The sequence below is a fragment of the Loxodonta africana genome, chromosome 15, assembly GCF_030014295.1.
Source record: "Loxodonta africana isolate mLoxAfr1 chromosome 15, mLoxAfr1.hap2, whole genome shotgun sequence".
Classification (NCBI taxonomy): Eukaryota; Metazoa; Chordata; class Mammalia; order Proboscidea; family Elephantidae; genus Loxodonta; species Loxodonta africana.
In genome coordinates this window covers 6,398,537-6,418,945 of record NC_087356.1, presented here as the reverse complement: position 1 = coordinate 6,418,945, position 20,409 = coordinate 6,398,537, and positions in this window count along the sequence as shown.

Below are 20,409 nucleotides of genomic sequence, written 5' to 3'. Positions count from 1 at the left end.
TGAGCGGAGACTTAACATGCTAATGAAGGAAAATTGACCTCTTCCTCCACCCTGGGGAATCAAATCCTTGTTTAAAGAAAATGCACAGTCATCCCCAAGCTCTGGGCATGAAGGTTGATCCTGACTATTCACGGCAAATTTGCATTTCCTTGTTTACTCTCTGTGAAAGCCCGCCTCCCCAAGCTGCCCCAAAGCAATCTTGGAGGCAGCAGCCCTGACTGCTCCTTTCCTTGTGCAACAAAATAAAGGAAACTTTCTACTCTTCCACCTCAGCCTCTTCTTTGTTGGCTGTGATGAGTCATGCCAAGCAAAACCTGGTGTTTCTGCCTAGCAACACTGTGCCTACCTCAAATACCTTTCCTTTTCACCCAACCCGCCCCACTGAAATCTTAACCATCGTTCAAATTTTAGTTCAAATGCATCACTTTCATGAAGCATTGTCAGATTTCCCTACATGGAAGTTCTTTCATTATTGCTTGGCACCTCTTATGATACCTACCACAATTTACCTAGTAGCAAGACATACAAATACACACATCTTATCTCTGCAGGGAAACCCTGGTGGAATAGTGGTTAAGTGCTACGGCTACTAACCAAAGGGTCGGCAGTTTGAATCCTCCAGGCGCTCCTTGGAAACTCTATGCAGCAGTTCTACTCTGTCCTATAGGGTTGCTATGAGTCGGAATTGACTCGACGGCACTGGGTTTGGCTTTGGTTTTTTTTTTTTTTTAAATCTCTGCTAGGAGCCCTGATGGTGCAGCAGGTAAATGCTTGGCTGGTAACCGATAGGTCAGCAGTTTGAAGCCACCAGCTACTCTTCAGGAGAAAGATGTGGCGGTCTGCTTCTGTAAAGCCATGGAAACCCTAGAGGGTAGTTCTACTCTATCCTACAAGGTCACTATGAGTCATTATCGACTCAACAGCAGTGGAATTTTGGTTACCTCTGCTATTCAGTTGTAAATAAACCCGTGTCAGATTTATCATACAGTGCCATCCAAAGTGTGGCCCATATCATTGAGCACACTGTTCAGTTCAGCTGACATTTTTTCTTTTTATAGCAAGATTTTCTTGTTAAAGGAAGCAGTAGATTGATTTACATCCTGCACAAGCTCTTTATCTCATGGTGGAACAGTAACAAACAGTTCACTGACTGTAACCAGACGACAGACTTCAAGTAGTACTGCCCTAGAACATAGTACCTTCCAAGAGGTATTTTGAATGAATGAATACGCTCACCTCTAGCCTCGCTAGTTGTTAGGTGCCATGGAGTTGGTTCTGACTCATAGCTACCCTAGGTACAACAGTATGAAATGCTGCCTGGTCCTGCGCCATCCTCACAATCAGTGCTATGTTTGAGCCCATAGTTGCAGCCACTGTGTCAATCCCTCTCATCAAGAGTCTTCCTCTTTTTCGCTGACCCTCTACTTTACCAGGCATGATGTCCTTCCCCAGCAACTGGTCCCTCTTGATAACATGTCCAAAGTACGTGAAGCGAAGTCTCGTTATCCTTGCTTCTAAGGAGCATTCTGACTGTACTTCCTCCAAGACAGACTTGTTCATTCTTCTGGCAGTCTATGGTATTTTCAATATTCTTCACCAACACCATAATTCAAAGGCATCAATTTTTCTTCGGTCTTTCTTATTCATCAGCCAGCTTTCACATGTATATGAGGCAACTGAAAACACCATGGCTTGGGTCAGGTGCTGTGCTCCCAGCACTTCTTTCTTGATGGCATGAGATCCCTCTCCTTTCTGCTAACTTCTCTCTTTTATATCTCAAGAGATTGACTCAAGATACAACCTAATCCTGTAGATCGTGTCCTGCCTCATTAACATAATTGCCTCTAATTCTGCCTCATTAACATCATAGAGTTTTGCATTTACAACACATAGGATAATTACATCAAATCACAAAATGTTGGACAATCACACAATACTATGAATCATAGCCTAGGCAAGTTGTTATACATTTTGGGGGGACACAATTAAATCCATAGCAAATATCAAATATAATACTGCAGGTGAACATTTCTGGAATGGCAGAGTCAGGACCTCAAAAACCTGCTCCTCCATAAAAAGAACAAAAACACTAGCAAAAGTTGTCAAAATCGACTTTTTCAAAACTCTGGAAATTAACCAAAGGCTTGCAACAATCCAACAAGCATTAATTCAATAAAAATACCTAAATCTCAGTGAGGACAGCAAGTTTTGTGATGTTTAATATGCCCCATTCCCATTCCAGGGCCTGGTCATGCAGTGGTTAAGAGCTTGGCTGCTAACCAAAAGGTCAGCAGTTTGAATCTACCAGCCACTCTTTGGCAATCCTATGGGGCAGTTTTACTCTGTCCTGTAGAGTCACTGTGAGTCAGAATTGATTTGATAGCATCATCTTTTTTGGTTTTATTTCTATCCCACTGTCCACAGCTCCACAGGAGCCTTGAAAACCAACAGCCTCACAATTGCAGTGGCCAGCCATAAATACCAGCGGTCTAGCGGTGACTGGAGGGGCAGAACAGGTTCAGGGCTCCCAATAGAGCCCCATTCCCAGAGAATTGTCATTATTTGACCTATCTGGCATTTCCCTGGAAACTCCAGTGGCAGAACCTATCTTTATTTCACCTGACTCAGAGCTTGTTCAACGAGAGAATATTGAGAACTATTGTATGCTAACAAATTAGGCAACCCAGATGAAACAGATAAAATTCCTAGAAAGACAAATAGAACAAAGTTATCTATGCAAAGGAGCTATATTTATTTTCTTGTTTATAAACATGTTTCCCAACACTTACTAAAAAATTAAGGAAGGAAGTAGATACCCATTGCCGTCAGTTGATTCCACTTCATAGGACCCTATAGGATGGAGTAGAACTGCCCCCATGGGGTTTTCAAGGAGCTGCTGGTGGATTCAAACTGCCAAACTTTTGGTTAGCAGCCAAGCTGTTAACCACTGCGCCACTGTTGCAGGACAAGGCTTCCCATATAGGGACTAAGCCCTGCTTAGGTTCTTGCCTTCTTCTGACCAAGAATGACCAGGAGAGACTCAGAGGTTCCACACAAACAAAGGTTTATTAGGGGCAGAAAGAAAGTAAAAAAGCTCACGAGGGAGAGAGAAAGAGGGGTTTCCACCCACTCAAGCCTCCAGCCTCGTGTGAACAAAGGATTTCCTACGGTTTACAAAAGGTTTTCTTTATTCATCAGATGGGTAGAGATCTCCAAGAGAAGGGGACAGATTATGAAAATCAAATGCACACGCAGTTAAAATTCAAGATGGATTTCCTCGCAGAGGTTGTTGGAACTAAGACGGAGTCTGTCGCGAGGGCTGCTGGGGTGTCAAACAGGACTTATTCTGGGGCGTTGTGCACGCATGATGTCTCTGGATCCTGGCTCGAGTTCCTTCCGGCAAGGGATCTTCGTTCATGATTATCTCATGTGGAAGGTCATTCATAGGTTACCTTGATTTTTACTGCACATGCTCTCCATCCGGTGGAGGACTTGAAAAACAATCAGTAATTCACAGCTGGTCAAGCATGTAGGGATAGGAAATATGGCCCCTTATCTTGTTTAAGCCCCTAGTTTGTTAGTCACAAGTAGTCCTCAAGCGCCAGCAGGAAAAGTTCTATGGTGGTCTGCACTTAGTTTTAAATTCTAAAAATGCTGAGTCAGAGGCTGTTTAATTCAGCCAGCCCCGTCTCTTGCCTCTCTCACCACGAGGGCTCCAGGAAGGAGATAGATGCATTTTAAATATTGGAAGACAAGTCCGTCATATGCCTTCTTGTATTTATTTTGTTCTTAGGTTCCTCTCTAAAACTGTAACTCATTGTCTAAATAGCATTAATGAGGCTCAGGTGAAGAAACTTGCTTTTTCTTTTTAAACATCCTCAGAAGAGTGGCTCGTTACATGCTGCGTATGAATGAATAAATGCATTCCTTGTTTCCAGAAGAGCAGTGCAAACAACAAGCTTTAGCATAAGAAAGAATTTCCCACTAAGGTGGGCTGTCGCAGTGCATTGGCTAACAGGCTGTGCTAATACAAAATGTAATCGCTGGTTGACCCAGTACCGGGAATGTACTTAACTTAAAAATTACAGCCTGCACCTGCCCCAGTACCTTACATGGCTCCTGTTTTATGGGCTTTTGGTAACCATTTACAAACCTGTGATTTTATGGGGCTTGTAGGATGCCATAGTCTGCTCGTTTCACAAGGAAAAGAAAGGTTTTACGCAAACGTTTTGGTAAATATCCAACCTCAGTTTTTGCCACCTGGTGAATTATTTTTCATATACTAGAGCTAACTTGGCAGACGGTAGGCAAAGTTGTCACCGATCCATTTAGAATATTTGTTCGAGAATTGTATTTTCAAGGTAGGAAATACCAGATTCAAAAAAAAAAATCCTGAGAACTAAGGTCTGTGGTACTTGAGAAAGAAGCTTGTTTCTTACCTCAGGAAATGTCAGGAAAAACCTTTTAAGACCTTGTGTGTGACATCAAGATACAGTTGTATTTTGAGTCCATTAACAAATGATACGTTCTTGCTAGACACATCAACAGTACCGTCCAGTGGAAACCCTGGTGGTGCAGTGGTTAAGAATTTGACTGCTAACTAAAAGGTTGGCAGCTTGAATCCACTAGGCACTCCTTGGAAACCCTATGGTGCAGTTCTATTCCATCCTTTAGGGTTGCTATGAGTCTGAATCGACTCGACCGCAACGGGTTTGGTTTGCTTTGGTTTGGCACTGCCCAGTAGCCGCTGGCCACATGTGGCTAGTGAGCACTTGCAATCTGGCTAGTCCTAATTGAGATGTGGTGTTAGGTATAAAACACACACTGAATCTCAAACAGTAGGAAAAAATGAATATAAACCATCTCAATAATTTTTATATTGATTACAAGTTGAAATAATATTTTGGATACACTGGGTTAAATAAAATATATTATTCCAAATTAACTTCACCTGTTTCTTTTTACTGTTTTTACTAGGAAATTAGGAGCTTTGGTGGCACAATGGTTAAGCACTCAGCTCGTGAAGCAGCTGTCAACCCCCCTGGCTGCTCTGAGGAGAAAAAACCTGGCATTCTGCTCCCGTGAAGATTACAGCCTAAACCCTATGGAGCAGTTCTACTCTGTCACATGGGGTCCCCGTGAGTTGAAATAGACTTGAGGGCACCTAACAACAATGATAAAACCTAGAAAATGTAAATTTCCATACTTTGACTTAGTCTATTACAGACAGCTGGAAACCTCCAAGGGGAGGGTGCTGGAATTGGCATCACAGACAAGCAGGAGCCCCCGGGGTGCCTGCATGAATCTCCTTCCCGCAAATTTACCACGGAGAATTTAGAGAGAGTGGAGTCAGCTTTTCTCCATCGTTTCCTAATGCTAGCCCAGTTCAGAAGACTAAACAGGTAGTTGGTAGTTATGAAAACCAGGCTACTGTGTAAAGGAGTGCCCAGGCTTGGGTCTAATGACAGTTTGATTCAACACCTTGAAAAGATGTTTCATAATGTCCTGGTTTATGGCCTAATGACCAGCACTATCAAATTACCCCCTTCTGTGCTTCAGTGCACTATTTATGGGTTCTTTCATTAGTACTTATTTCAAACAGTGATTGAAACGTTAAGAGAAGACCTGGCCCATATTAGAGCCTGGTCCATTCTCGAGTCACAGAGCTTCCGTAAAACTGTAGGCTTAGATTCTAGACAAAAATGAGGGTGCAGAGATTGCTTCTTCTCAGAAGCCACCCTAGAGTTCCTGTTTGAATAGAGCCAGTAGGAACCACCTTGGGGCAGCAGCTTCAGGGTGAAAACCCCAATCAACACCCCTTCCCCCCACCTTCCTTTGTCTTGCTAACCACAAGCTTGTTTTGAGCAACATTTCTCAGGAAGTTACAGCAGGTAGTGGCTCCATCCACTGAACTAGCCCAAGCTACACCTTGAAGCATGCGCAGATTAAAGAGACCACGTCCTTCAACCCACCCTGGACCCGACTGTCACCAGAAAGAACGATATTTCCCAGCCCTTTTAGAAGGGAGGGGTCCCACTACACGTACATCTGACGAAGACGATTTAATATCCGGACCTCCAAGTATAGACGTGGGAGAGCTAAGGGTGGAGAGTTCCAGGTACCAAGCCCAACCCCTGACACCACTGGAAACGAAAAGCTCCCCAGCCCCCTTAGACGGGGAGCACATGGCCTTAGGGTCGCTAGACCCCATGTTGCTCCTTGTCTGCACAGACAATACATTTCCACTTTCTGTGTCCCTTACAACTGGTGGTGTGGCGTCCATCTTATTGCGATGGGCTAATAGGACAGGACAGGAACCCTCATTCGGTTACAGATTTTGGCGACTCTGGCTGGGACCTGTGGACTCCGAAACCTGGGCAGTGAGCATCCAGGCCCCAGCAACCCCTTAAGGCACACCTCAACCCCATTTGGTCGGTAAGGAGTTTCAGGTGGCCACCGTGATCCCGGCCCCAGGATGAGGTCTGCCCGGTGCCCACCTCAGCTCAGAAACAGAAACTGGAAACAGGATGGGAAAGGCCCCTGAATTAAGGTAAGAGCATGCGGGACCAGGTTGTTCCACTGGCCACCTGAGGTGGGTTACAGTCCCCCCAGGGAGCTAGGCAAAGAAGATGGTGGCAACAGTGCAGTCCTAAGACCCGACCCCAAAGGTTGTACAACGAGAGAAGTGTGGGTCATGGCCCCTGGGACCCATCCTGAGCCTAGCTGGTGTCCTTTGCCCCATCTGAAACCAAGGGTATCAGGTCACTCTGCCATTGGCGATGATCTTTGTCCATCTGTGATCCAAGGTTAATCGGTAGTTGATAGAGGGTATTTAAGTCCCTCAGAGGTCACCCTGCCATCAGGACAATCTTTCTTTCAGAACACTCTTTTCCTCTTTCCCTTTCTTTCTATCTCTGCTCTCCAATAGCAGAAAACACGTAATTTAATTTACGGTCATTGATTTCTGGTTAAGCCCTGGTTTTGGTTTTTGGTTTAGGGGATGTCCTTTTTTCATTGGTATTCTTTGTCTGATGGGCACTCATCTAGGTTTGGGGGGTGCGTCCTTCTGTCTGATGCACTTAAAACTGGTGTTCTCTGTGTGTCTTCGTGTGAGTGTGTAGGTGTAAAAACAGGGATAATCCTAAAAACATTCCAAAGCATTCACTCTTAAAGTATACTTCAGAGGACTGAGATAAATTCAGTTGTAATTGTAAAAAAAGAAAAAAAAAGTCCACTGTGCTGCCACCCGGGTTAGTGATGAACAGCCCTTATGACTCCAGCAGCAGGCGCAGCTCCCTCCTGCACCTGTGCCGGGTGGGGGGAAAGGGTGGAGAATTAACCAGGGAAGGCAGTTCAAATATCCTGGGAATTTTCCTTTGCCATCGCCCCATGCGAGGGGGGCGATACCCTACAGAGGGACAAATGTGGCCCTGGGTGCCACAAAGCCAGAACACAGCCAACAGGGAGGGCTTGCCCCGGCCAGTATCCCCTCCACAAACAACTCCAGTGGCGAATAGGGGCCCGTTCCCTTTAGTACAGAGGACCTGATTAACTGAAAGAGTAACACCTCAGGATGTAGAGAGAAACCAAAGAAATTGTATGAACTGGTTACCGCCATCTTTAACTCCTTTGATTCCACCCGGGCAGGCTGCTTGTTCATTTCCTGTGTCTCTCTAGAAGAAAAGCAGGGCCCCAAGAATAGCAAGATAATTATCTCATAAACACCTCAAATGCGCTCCACTTAAAAGATCACCGGGTCTGCTTTATCCGCCTCCCTGCCCCCACCAGAACTAAAGGCAATGTAGAAGCAGTCCCAATCCAAGTGTCCCCACCTACTAAAAACACCACTAGATTCCCCATGCAATGGGTCTCCCCCTGGGCCCGTCTTTCATTAATTATAATAAAGACTTTGTGCAACAGACTATCCAGAGTCTTACTGACTCTGCTGCTAAAACCCCAGATAATTAGAATGAGACAACTTACTCCAGACTAATCTGACCAACCAAGTCTGTTACATAGAGGTACCTACTGAGAAAAAATATCCAAGAATTTCCCAAGAAATTTTTATTTACTCCTTGACTGTATATTGCCCAACAACATGTGACCTACACCCCTGGGCACACTCATTTACCTCCGAAACACATTTATAATGCCACACACACACACACAAAAAAAACCCAAGGCGCCGAGTGCCAAGTGTACCACCCTGGGCTTTGTGGTCCCCTGGCCCCGAACTTGTGGAGTGGCACTTGGCTTGAACGAGCTGGTGTCACGCTCAGTGGTTGTACTATCACTGAATCTCTGTGTGCCCCCGGTAGATGTGTCTGAGTGTGAAGGTCTGACTCGTGCCTGGGTGACCGCAACCTGGCTTGTCGTTGTCCTGGCTGTGAATGGGCAGCTTCTTACATCGGCCCTGTCACAACCACGGGTCAGTGTTCCCTAGGATTTTTGTTTCTCTCAGGCACCAGTGTTTGCCTGTACTGGGCCTCCATGCGAGCCTCAGGTTGTAGACTAAAGAGGGCACTGGGTTTAATCCTAACTGGTGCGGGAGCAATAATAAGGCTCCTGGCCCCCTTGCTGAGGACTTGAGTCCCTCTGTAATAAATGACTACACAAGTTCAAAGGCCCAAATTCACAAAATATCTAAGATATAGTAAAAACAACAATTCTGAATTTAACATGGTGTCTTCCCTTTCTAAGATCCTTTGCCATGGTCATCCTGCTGCTTATATTCAGGCCTTGTTTGTTTAACCTTTTAGTAAAGTTTTTGTCTTCCAGGCTTCAGAAGTTACACCTACAAATGATGCTGCAACAGGGATATCACCCCATCTCCCCTGAGCAGGTTCCAGCTAGAGCCCAGTTCTATGCCAGCACCCCTAGTCAGCAGGAAGAAGCTACAGAAGATGAGACCTTCGGCCCTAAACCTCTTCTAAGATTAAAAGGAACCTGTTAGAGGGGGGATTGAAAACCCCAGTCAACACCCCTTCCTCCCCTCCTTCTTTGTCTTGCTAACCACTAGCTTGTTTTGAGCAACATTTTTCAGGAAGTCACAGCAGATAGTGGCTCCATCCACTGAACTAGCCCAAGCCACACCATGAAGCATGCGCAGATAAAAGAAATCTCATCCTTCAACCCACCCCGGACCCGATTGTCACCGGAAATAACGATATTTCCCAGCCCATGATTTCACCCGATTCCATTTTAGAAGAGGTCCCACTACACACACATCCAATGGAAGATGATTTAATATCTGGACCTCCAAGTATGGGCATGGGAGGGCGAAGGACAGAGAGTTCCAGGTACCAAACCCAACCCCTGACGCCACTGGAAAGAAAAAGCTCCCCAACCCCCTTAGACAGGGAGCATGTTGCTCCTTGTCTGCACAGACAATAAATTTCCACTTTGCTTCCCTTACAACTGGTGGTGTGGCATTCATCTTATTTCAATGGGCTAATAGGACAGGACAAGAACCCTTCTTTGGTTACAAGGGGACTCCCTGCCAATCCATCCAGGAGGTCAAATGGGTGGTACCAAGTGACACATTCACCAGGAAGCCAGCAAAGGCCTGTTCTTTGTACCTCTAGGGGTCCCCTGCCCTATACTACTCCCCCAAACACACCTATAGGAGCCCTGGTGGTGCAACTGTTGAACACTCGGTTGCAGCGGCTCACCAGGAGAAAAACCTGGCCATCTGCTACCATAAGGATTACAGCCAAGGAAACCCCATAGGGCAGCTCTACTCGGTCACATGGGGTCATTATGAATCAGAATTGATTTGGCAGCAAATAACAACAACAACAAATACACCTACATCCCTCCTTCTGCCTCCACAGAACTAGGAAAGTTTGTAGAGCTATCAATCCAGGTTTTGTTTAGGTTTGTTTTATTTACTTTTTGCCAATAAAATACTATAAATGCATTAAAGAAAACACCCTAAATCCACAAATTTATAGTAAAATAAAATTAAATTCAGAAAAATTTTATTCACTCAAGGGCGGTACCCAAAAAACCCAAAAACTATTAGCAATTACATGATGTCCACTCAAGATTTTTATATACATACATGGGTTTTATGAAGGTGAGTGTGTGTGTTTTATATTTATAATGTTATTCATTCATTCATCACCATGCTTATCTGGGTGTACAAACCTAAAAGCCACAGTCCCTGTGATCATGAAGCACCCCTATCTAGGAAATGTATCTTAAGCTTCTTTAGCAACATTTTTTTTTTTTTCCCAATCTCAACAGAATTCCAACATGTAAATAACCAAAACCAAACCAAACCCTTTGACATCGAGTTGATTCTGACCCATAGCGATCCTACAGGACACAGTTGAACTGCCCCATAGGGTTTCCAAGGAGCACCTGGTAGATTCGAACTGCCAACCTTTCGGTTAGCAGCCTTAGTTCTTTATTTCTTTAATTTTTTTATTGTTCTTTAGATGAAGGTTTACAGAACAAACTAGTTTCTCATCAAACAGTTACTACATACATTGTTCTATGGCATTGGTTAACAACCCCACGACATGACAATACTCTCCCTTCTCAACCCTGGGTTTCCTATTACCGGCTGTCCTGTTCCCTCCTGCCTTCCAGTCCCTGCCCCAGGGCTGGTGCGCCCCTTTAGTCTTGTTTTGATCCATGGGCCTGTTCAATCTTTGGCCGAAGGGTGAACATCAGGAGTGGCTTCATTACTGAGCTGAAACGGTGTCCAGGGGCCATACTCTCAGGGCTTCTCCAGTCTCTGTCAGGCCAGCAAGTCTGGTCTTTCTTTGTGAGTCAGAATTTTGTTCTACATTTTTCTCCAGCTCTGGCCAGGACCCTCTGTTGTGATCCCTGTCAGAGCAGTCAGTGGTGGTAGCCAGGCAACACCTAGTTGAACTGGACTCAGTCTGGTGGAGGCCATGGTAGATGTGGTCCATTAGTCCTTTGGACTAATATTTCCCTTATGTCTTTAGTTTTCTTCATTATTTCTCGCTCCTGAAGGCGTGAGACCAATGGAGTATACTAGATGGCCAATCACAGGATTTAAGGCCCCAGACACTGCGCACCAAAGTAGAGTGTAGAACATTTTCTTTATAAACTGTTAGCAGCTCTAGTTCTTAACTACTACGTCACCAGGGTTTCCAATATGTATATAGTTCATATATAAATCAGATAATGATATTTTATTAGTAGAACCTAATTTCATAATTTCAAATGTATATTTACCTCAAAATACTACCATGTTCGTTCTCCCTGAATGCCTATGTCACCCCCCACCCATCCCCACTTCAAGCAGATGGCTGGTCTTACGTTCTTCTGCCTCAGGAATTTTGCAGGGAGGAAAGAAGAAACTGTTCTCGGGCTCTCCCGCCCTTTGAAGAGGTTACAGCCGGTGTTACTCAGAGTAATCCTTTGAGAAGCCTGTAAACCTGATCCCAAGTGTAAATTAGTGGGCCCCACCCAACCTCCTGAATCAGAATCTCTGTGAAGCCCAGGAAACTACTCTGGCAAGTTCTTCAAGTAATTATTAAACACACTGAAGTCTGAGAAGCTCTGGGTTAGACAGAGGATTCCAGAGGTGAGTGCCGAGCCTTTGAGGATAAGGAGAAAGAGAGGAGTGAATCCCTCAGACAGGCAAGGCTCAGAGGTCGTACCCAGGAGGTGCTGAAATCTTAGAGGAGGTTCCCAGTCCCAGCAAAGCTTCCTCCTGCCCCTACCACAGGCAGGAAAAAAAAAAAAAGCAGAGTGTAAATGGACTTCAAGGCACCCCTAGCACCCTTGACAACGAGGATGTTAATGAGCTGCCAATCAGAAACCCCTGCCCAGCCCCAGCCTGGGTTTCCGAACTCTACTTCAGCGGGGCCCTATACTGACTGAGAAACATATCATGGGATGCAGCCCGTAACTTTCATTTAAAAACAAAATCAAACTCCACCACCAAAAGAACAAAGAACTGGAGATTTCTTACACACCTGAACTTGTAACTAAGATTCTTCCCCACCTAAAGTCAATAAAAATCCAAAAACCACACTGGTTGCTGTCAAGTCACTGATGACTCACGGTGACCCTGTATATTACAGAGTAGAACTGCTCCATAGGGTTTTCTTGGCTGTAATCTTTACAAGTAGGAGCCCTGGTGGCACAGTGGTTAAGCGTTCGGCTACTAACTGAAAGATTGGTGGTGCGAACTACTCTAGGGTAAAAACATCATGAAATTCAGTAAAGCAAAAGAAAGGTTTTCTTCGGCACATATTCAAAGAGGTAGAAGTGGGAAACGGACAAGAGTGCTGCCAGACCTCTGTCTGCAGAGTCCGAGGAAGGTTACAGAATCATCAGTATGTGTTAACATTACAAAACGGGCAAAACCATTGAGAGTGTCACCTTTTCACAGATGGGCTAGAAACTGCTAAATCTTTGTGATTCTACATTTTGAATTCTCTTTCTTAATAATCATTGGTACAGAAGGGCCTTCACTGGTCCAGCAAATCTTACTAGTCACTAAATGGTAACAGAAAAGGTAAGAGTGGAAAGTATGCGGACCCCTTGTGCTGTTTATGATTTGTTTATGTGAAAGACTCCCTAAAAGCTGTTTTCCAAGATTGTCCTAGCTATTATCTCTATGCCTCAGGGCCCACTTGATGTGTCCTTGTGAGTCCTTGTGAGTCCAGCTCCCAGCTGGCTCACATTTTAGGACAAGGAATAATGGCTCCAATATTATGTCCTAAATCAGAACCCACCAGCTGCTCCACAGGAGAAAGATGTGGCAGTCTGCTTCCATAAAGATTACCAAAAACCAAATCTGTTGCTGTCAAGTCGATTCCGACTCATAGTACCCTACAGGACAGAGCTGAACTGTCCCATGGGGCTTCCAGGGAGCAGCTGGCAGATTCAAACCGCCAATCTTCTCACTATGCCACCAAGGTTTCCCCATAAAGATCACAGCCTTGGAAACCCTATGGGGCAGTTCTACTCTGTCCTGTTAGGGTCTCTGTGAGTTGGAACTGACTCCACGGCAGTGGGTTTGGCTTTTTGGTTAATCTTTGTAAGAGCAGCTCACTAGGCCTTTATTCTAAGTTTTCACTGGGTGGGTTTGAACTGCCAACCTTTAGGTCAATGAGACACTTTTGTATTTTGATGAATCCCAAATTTTTCAATTGGGGGTTATGAGTGAAAATTTTAGGCATGTGTCAGCCCACTATCTACAGCATTTTTTATTAGGTTTTTTTTTTCACACCATGAAAGAAATCCTTAGTCACTCAGACAGGTAGTACTGTACTCACTTGGAGAGTATTGTTTGAGTGGGTACATGAAGAATTACAGTCTTCCTAATTACATCATTTTCCAAGAGGATAAAATATCTGCAGAGCTCACAAGCTCATTCAGAGACAGGCAAAAAAAAAAAAAAAAAAAAGTCATCTTGGTAGCGCAAATAAAGTCTCCAGTTTGAATAAAATAAAATTTGGTATATGGCACATTTAAGTAAAAAGTGTGTTTCTGAATTATAATGTTGACAGTTGGGATGCCATTAAGAATAATAATAAGTTACAGCCGATAAGGTAAGCTCTTGCAAAGTAAGCCGTACACACGCACAGTGCTGCAGTTTACCCTTTCTCCAGGGGCAAGGTCAAAACCCAGGACCAGAAGGAACAGTCTTGGAGGCTAGACCAGTGGTTCCCAAGCTGGAGCAGGCATCAGCATCATCTGTAGGGCTTGTCAAAACAGACGCTGGGTCTTCCTCTCCTTTTTCCTCCCTCACCCCCTACGCCAGTTTCTAGGGTGGGGCCCAAGAATTTATAAGAACCATCCTTTGAGAACCACTGGACCAGACTAGGTGGCTACCCTCATTTGCTTGCCTTGACCAAATGTATTTGCAGGAAAGAAGAATCCCAGATGCTCCTTCAAAGGTCTCCTGGACCCAGACCCGGTTGAACTGGAGCAATAAATCATTATTACCCATGTGCTTTCATAGGCGTTATCTTCAATCATGACTTCACATGAGAATCATCTGGACCGTTTTAGAAACAGCCCAGGTCCCCTCTCCAGAGAATCCAAATTAACCGGTCTAGGGTGGAACCTGGGTAAAAGCCCGTGTGGGCTTCAATTACCATTTAAGCAATGGCTCAACCCTGGCTGCACATTTGAAACTCTCGAGACCTTTTAAAAAATATCTATGCCTGGCTCCACTCCAGACCATGTATCAGACTCTCTGAGGGAGGAACTGAGCCTTGGTGCTTTTAAAAAGCACCCCAGGAGATTCATATGTACTGCCAAGTTGAGAACCACAGATTTAACAATGATTAAGGACCAAGACCAAAATAACTCAAGAACTTTCCCACGTGTGTTACTTTTTAAAATGCTCCATCTGGTTGCCAGTAATTGTCAACAACAAAATATAACAGGAACCTGGTGTCAACTTATAGAAAAAACAATAAAAATATGCATACCAAAATAAAACCATTGTCATACCATTATTTAACCTTCAGATTGGCAAAGGTCAAAATGTTTGCAAACACAATGAATTGGAAAATTTGAGGAAGGAGACACTCATAGACTTGGCTGGTAGAATGTTATAGACTGAAGAATCAACTTTCCCCAAAGAATTTGACCTTAGTCCCTAGTTCCTGGGAAGTAATCTCCAAACGCTTGGAATTTCCTGAGTGACTGGAGGGTCTTTGTTATTCATGGCTGGTCCCATGGATCACATCTGATAGTTTATGATAACAAAATGACTCAGGGAGCTGGCCACACCAGAAAGACCCACTATATGATATCAGCCTGACGTCCAGAGAGGGAAAGGGAACTGGAGATCGAGTTCAACCAAAGGGGACAGTGAGTCGATCAATCTTGCCTCCGTAATTACCTGTTACTGTCGAGTCAATTTTAACTCATAACAACCCTATAGCAAGCCTATGGAACTAAACCCAGTAGAAACTCCGGATACCAAAGCTCCGACGAGCATCTCTAATTGACAATATACTTCATACCTGGATGTGCTGGGATGCTGATGTGTCCTAACTCCATGGGGACAGGACAAGGAAGCTTCATTTTTAAGGCCTTCCTAGACTTTGCCCCATCCGCGTCTACCCTTTGGCTTGTTCTGATTTGTATTCTTTTCTTTGTAATAAGACTGTAATCAAAGAAGGAAACCAAAGACTCAGAGAAGAAACTAGTCTAGAAGACTAATAGTCTCCACAAACCATGACCTCATCTTCCCTGAGACCAGAAGACCTAGATGGTGACTGGCTACCACCATTGACTGTTCTAATCAGGAACACAGTAGACGAAGCCTGACAGAATGGCGGCAAAATGTGGAACAGAACTCGAATTCTTAACAAGTCCAGACTTACTGGACTGGTTGGGACTGGAGGACCCCCAAGAATATTGCCCTGAGATACCTCCTATTCCATGAGGTCATCTTTTAGCTAAATAATAGATTGGCTTATAAAATAAAAAAAATCACCTGTGAGTACTGTGCTCCTTGAAAAAATCATCTGTATGAGACCAAATGGTCAACATTCTTTCCAAAGCAAAGATGAGAAGGCAAAGGGGCAGGGAAACTAGACTACTGGAAACGGAAGAACCTGAAGGCAAATAATGAGAAAGTTGACACATTATGAAAAATGTAACCAATGTCCCTGAATAAATTGTGTAGAAATTGTTAAATGGGAACCTAATTTGATGTGTAAACTTTTATCGAAAACACAGCAAAATATTATTTTTTAAAAAATTGTGATCATCAGTATAGTGCTTTCCGTACTTCTGGGAATCATTCTGTTGGAGTAGTGGGAACGTCCAAACGTGTAGCCAGTTGGTCAGAAGCATGGGCGTCCTGTGGACTCTTTGAGTTTGGAGCTAGCGTTGGGGTCTTGGGCACGTTTAGCAGTCTGGAGGACTGTGCTTTAACGTGCGAAGTTTGCCCTAAGTCCAAGTAGTCGGGGACAGAACTGAAGTCTTTGTAAATGGAATTTGGTAAAACCTCCTCGGGAGGGCAATTTGGCAACTGTGGTGAAATGAGTTCCTTTATGTGGTCTTTTGCCTTGGTTCTTTGGAAAAACAGCTTCAGAGATTTTTCCCCTAAACCCTGAGGAGTTACTTTTGCCCTAGTTTTCTACCCTAGAGGGTTTGTTGCTTTTGGTCAGGTCGATTAACATTTTCTGGGTAAGCTGCAAACAAATTATGGTCTGATACTTTTTCTCTTGTCCTACGCTGCAGCCTGCCCTATGATTGGTATGTTCCTTGCAGGGCTGGTCAGTAGACTATGCAAATGAAGTGACTGTAGCCTACTAAGAGGGGATTAGTTAGTCAGTGGCCATGCCTTGAAATTGATGAGTTTTTCACACAGGAAGCTGACAAAAGCAAAAAGAAGACAGAAGAGAGAAGCAGAGAGAAAGCAGGCAAGAAATCTTCTAAAGGAGCTATAACATGGGTCAAGGGCTTTAACACGGAAGACAGCGAGAGGCCCAGAAGTGGCCTTGCAGCAGAGTAGGTAGTGACAGACAGCAGGGCCTAGAGGAGCTTATCCTAGGGGGACTGAGAGGAAGCCTGCCCTTAGGGGGGCTGAGAGGAGCCTGTCCTGAGGGGCCGAGAGGAGGCTGAACTGAGGGGGCGACGGAGAAGAGCCTGTTACGAGGAGGGGAGTGGGCTGAGAAGAGGCCTACATGGCTGAGAGGAGCTGACAGAGTTGTCCTACACTGAAGAAGGGGGACTTAGCCTATGTGCTTCTTGATCCTGATCCCGAGTTGTACCCTATTACTTCCTTAATAAATCACTTAACTTTAAGTGTGGTCTCTGAGTTCTGTGTGGTCATTACAACGAATTATCAAACCCAGAAGAGAAGCAGAGAGCGCCGTGGGAGGGACAGCTGGTGTCAGAATTGGTAAAAAGGGTGGAGGGTGGAGGTATGTCTGACCTCCACCTCATGGGCTGATCCTGGTCATTTTCCCCCCAAAGTTAGACAGGTTCTGACACTACTACTACTACCACCTAAGTTTTACAGCAATATCTACCAAACTCAAAAACGCACTAGCATCTTGGTCCACCAGTTCTACTTCTAACAGTGTTTCCTATAGCTGTTGTCAGGTACCATCGAGTCGGTTCCGACTCAGAGTGACCTACGTACAACAGGATGAAACACTGCCCGCCCCTGCGCCATCCTCATGATCGTTGTTATACTTGATGTCATTGTTGCAGCCACTGTGTCAGTCCATCCCCTTGGCGGCCTTCCCTCGTTTGGCTGATCCTCTACCAAGCACGTTGTCCTTCTCCAGGGACTGATCCCTCCTGATAACATGTCCAACACATGTGAGACAAAGTCTCGCCATCCTCGCTTCTAAGGAGCATTCTGGCTGTACTTCTTCCAAGACAGATTTGTTCGTTCTTTTGGCAGTCCCTGGTATATTCAATTTACTTAGCCAACACCACAATTCAAAGGCATCAATTCTTTTTCTGTCTTCCTTATTCATTGCCCAGCTTTTGCATGCATATGAGGCAACTGAAAATGCCATGGCTTGGGTATTCTTATAGATAAACGTGTAAAGGCACATAGGTGCAAGGTATTTATTGCAAAACCGTAATGACAAAAGATTTCTAATAACCTAAATATCCATTAGTTGGGGACTGGATACATAGACCATGGTACACTCATATAACCATATAAACTGTAATGACAAAAGATTTCTAATAACCTAAATATCCATTAGTTGGGGACTGGGTACATAGATCATGGTACACTCATATAACCACATAAACTGTAATGACAAAAGATTTTTTTTTTTTAAATATCCATTAGTTGGGGACTGGATAGATAGATCATGGTACACTCATATAACCACATAAACTGTAATGACAAAAGATTTCTAATAACCTAAATATCCATTAGTTGGAGATTGGGTACATAGATCATGGTACACTCATATAACCACATAAACTGTAATGACAAAAGATTTCTAATAACCTAAATATTCATTAGTTGGGGACTGGGTACATAGATCATGGTACACTCATATAACCACATAAACTGTAATGACAAAAGATTTCTAATAACCTAAATATCCATTAGTTGGGGACTGGGTACATAGATCATGGTACACTCATATAACCACATAAGGTATAACCTAAAAAATAATGAGGGTGCTTTTCATAAACTACTATTCAAAGATTTTCAACATACATATAAATCAAAACGTGCAAGATGCAGAACAGTATATACTATTCTATCATTTATGTGAAAAAAGGGGATGAAAAGTGAATATGTAAATTTATGTTTTATAAATATACATTGATCTCTGTAACATAATTACAGAAAGCTATTAACATTGGTTAAGCTGCTAACAATTGAGTATACTCTATTGGATACCTTTTGAATCTGAATCACAGTAATGTATTACTTAAAAAAATTTTTTTTAATGTGCCTACGCTTAGATCCGGAAACCCTGGTGGCATGTGGTTAAGTGCTACGACTGCTAACCAAAAGGCTGGCAGTTCAAATCCACCAGGCGTTGCTTGGAAACTCTGTGGGGCAGTTCTACTCTGCTCTGTAAGGTCGCTATGAGTTGGAATCGACTGGATGGCAATGGGTTTTTTTTTTTTTTTATAACCCTTAGATCCAGCAATTACACTTTTAGGAAATTATCCCGGGGGGGAAATTAAGTATTGTACGAATTTTCATTGATGTATTGTTTGTAACATGGAAAAACAGGAAACAACTTACATGTCCAAAAACAGGAATTAAGAAAATACTGATTCCGAATAATGAAATATCACATACCTTTTTAAAGCCATCTTGGAGAAATATATTCATGGTATAGGAAAATGTTCACGAGACTCTGCTGAGTTTTTAGAAAACAAATTAATAAACAGTGTCCATAGCATTTCATCACTTTAAAATATATATGTATTTGGGTATAGAAAAAAGTCTGGAATGTGGTTTACCAAAATTTAATAATAATCTCTCAATTTATCTTCTGATTCTTGTAGCTTTCATATTTTTTCTTATATCATCTGATTCTTTTTTACGATGAATATGTATTATTCATAAAATTAAAAAAAAAGTCAAGGGGACGAATGTGGTCTCTAAATACCATTCCCTATTAAAAAGAAACAGGGCTCCTTGGCGAAACAGCTGCTTCTGGTCTGACTTCAGAAAGCAAGGAAGATATCAAAGATCCCTGGAGTCACGTCAAATGGATTTAAAAGCCAACTTGGAGAGACTACCACTGGCCAGAGATGGTGGAATTTTAACTTTGGTGAGAATAATAACAGCAAAAGATTAAAACACGTCAACTATGCTAAATTCGGGCCTTCTTAATGGTAATTTTGAGAGAATTCTCTTTGGGGAAGTTGTTCTTAGCTGCTGTTGAGTCACCCTGACTCACAGTCATCTCATATAAGAGGACAAAGTGCTACTTGGCCCTGCGCCATCCCCATGACTGACTGGGAGGGGACTGTTATGATCCATAGGGTTTTCATTAGCTGATTTTCAGAAGTAGATGGCCAGGCCTTTCTTCCTAGTCTGTCTGAGTCTGGAAGGTCCACTGAAACCTGTTGAGCATCATAGCAACACGCAAGCCTCAACTGACGAGGTGCATTGGCTGGGAACTGAACCCCGGTCTCCCATGTGGAAGGCAAGAATTCTACCACTGAACCACCACTTCTCTCTCTTCACAATATTATGAGGAGGCTAAAAAATGGAATTTAGAAAACAGTCTTGCTGGTCCAACAGAAATGTGTGAGCATAAAACAACGAGCAACATGGAAGATCAAAGCGCCTAAATTTGCCTACAGGCACCAGAGAAAGTTTTACAGAAGAAACAGCTTTTCAGCTAAAACTTGACAACTAAATTGATATTGACCAGGACTAGAGCCAGGAGCAGGAGGTAATTTCAGGAAGAAGGATATGAATTTTCAAGACAGCATGAAACTGCAGAAGCACGGTCTTAGAGGAAGGAGAAATATTGCAGTTTTGCTGGGGCGTTGAGTGGGGGGTCCTAGGACCTATTTTCCGGCCTGGTGGACCACAGCCCCATCTCACCTCCCCCAGTCTAGCTCTGGCCGGGCCGGGGGAGGCCTTTAGCCTAGGACCCTTTCAGCCTTTTAAAACTAATTGCCTATGGAAAAGGGAGAGGAGAGCCAAGTTTTAAGTAACCTTACGAATTGTGGGCCAGGATACATTTTGGAGCCGGTTTAAAATGCAGTGCAAGAAAGACTAAAAGCAAAGAGGAAACGTGGGAGGGTTAGAAGCATAACAAAAACACTTGGTGTGAGCGACAACCACCTACTTCCTGCAATCACAGACCTCTGTACAAAGAAGGAAGATGAGTAAGAAATGAATGTTCTAAACTTCCTTTTTGGGCAGCAGTAGGCTTTGTACCCATGGTGGTTTCATATATATTCAGTCTACATTACGCAGTATTATTTATTTCTAAA